The 1,866-nt window shown below is 38.3% G+C and overlaps 1 non-coding gene across 1 annotated transcript; it reads left to right on the plus strand.

The window, feature by feature from the left end:
• The first annotated feature begins 516 nt into the window (after positions 1-516).
• Positions 517-625, plus strand: LOC141609811 (small nucleolar RNA R71). The gene has a single exon (XR_012527720.1). It is a non-coding gene; the product is annotated as a small nucleolar RNA R71 (small nucleolar RNA).
• The last annotated feature ends 1,241 nt before the right edge of the window (positions 626-1,866 follow it).

Raw genomic sequence — 1,866 nt, forward strand, 5'->3', positions numbered from 1 at the left:
ATTTTCCGAGCCTTTTCTTGGCTTATCAGGACCGTCATATGAGAGACCACTGCGGAGGTGAATTGCATTAAGTGTCTCGATAGGAGCCTCACATTTGCTTGAAGAATTGGCGACTTGGTTAGCCGCTAAAATCTCTAACTGCTTTGCAAAATTTTTTGCAGATTCAATCCCAGCTTCTTCTATTTTCGTGACTTGAACCAAAAGAGCTCGGATTATTTCTCTCAATTCCGCGGTCTCATCTGAGTTATGAACAGGAATTTCAATTTCTCTCTCGAAAACCTTAGAAGTCTCGAGCTTTTCGAGCCGGGCTGTAATAGAAGCTATGAGTGTCGCAATGGCACTCATTTCATCACTTAGCTTTCGCGAGTTTCCACGCGAACTCCCAAACTCAGCTCTATGGACTGCCATCTCCTCAATAGTGTTCCAACCTTTATTCTGACCAGTATTATTTTGGAACCTACCTTGTAGTCATCATATAAAGAATTGTAGAATAAGTTGCAAAGGTACCACTGCTGGAAACCGTGGTGAGGGACAGTTCGAACCAAACTCTTGAAACGTCCCCATGCTTCACAAAATTCCTCATCAGGTCCTTGCTGGAAATTTGTAATTTTGCTCCTCAAGGCATCAGTCTTTGCGAGTGGGAAGTATTTTTTGTAAAAAGATAATGCTAGAGATGTCCAATCTGTGACTCCAGCTGCTACCCTATCAAGGTAGCGGTACCAATCTCGTGCAGAATCCTTCAAGGAGTATAAGAACATCATCCTCTTTACTTCATCTTGGGTCACCCCAGCCGTGCAGGTATGGAAAAAAGAGAGTCCGTGAAAATTTCCATATGCTTCAAAGGATCCTCGTCCGGTAGACCAGCAAACTGATTTCGCTCCACTAAATCGATATAGGAGGAATGGAATTCGAAATGACCATGAGTAGGGGTGGGTAAATTGTATCCCTTTGGAACATGTTGCACTTGTGGCTGAAGATTATCATATATTGTAGTCATGATCGCAAAACTGAGAGTACTCAAGCCTTCCTCTAAAAAATCTGTCCTCTAACTGTGCAAAAGCAAAACTAGAAGCAAGAGTAAGCAACAACCTCAAGGAACCAAAGTTCCTTTAGACAAGAAAAATAAACTAAAAATAAAGCAAACAGAATTACACCGTCTCCCCGGCAACGGCGCCAAAATTTGATACCGTCGTTTTGTATCAAAATTAAATTTATAAATCCGAGCTAAAACTATAGCTAGTGATAGTAAGGGTCGAACCACAGAGAGATAAGATCAATTCTATTTGCTATTTTTAATATATTGAAGTAACAATTAAATGGAGGTTTGAATTTGTTTGATTCTAGAGGCTAATTGGCAAAATAAGAAATTGCTCAAATAAGATAAAAGAGAGATCAGGAACTTTGGTTCACCATGGCTAAGGTCAGGTCAAAAAGGTAGCAGATGTCCTGTAATACGGTCTCAGGAAATATGAGCAAGCCTTTCGATCAATGCTCAAATTTAACCTTACGGTATTCTAATTCCCTAGAATTTCTCAAAGCTTTCGCTCAAAGGAAATTCCAAAACTAATGAAAACCTAACCTACTAATCTTTCAATCTAGCAAGACGGGTTTATCAAAAGAAAATAAGATCGATACGGAAGAAATCATACTAATAAATTTAACCCTAATTTACGCCATGGCTCACCTAGTTCCCAATCAAGATAATTAGCTACGCATGATTAAAAATACGACAATTGAAAAATTAAAGACAAGGAATAAAATTGACATGATTGAAATTGAATTTAAGATAAAAGATTAAAACTGAATTGCTTGAATATAAATTGGTAACAACAAGAATTAAATTGACAAGAAATAAGAAAAGAAGGA

This window comes from Silene latifolia, chromosome 10 (assembly GCF_048544455.1).
Source record: "Silene latifolia isolate original U9 population chromosome 10, ASM4854445v1, whole genome shotgun sequence".
Lineage (NCBI taxonomy): Eukaryota > Viridiplantae > Streptophyta > Magnoliopsida > Caryophyllales > Caryophyllaceae > Silene > Silene latifolia.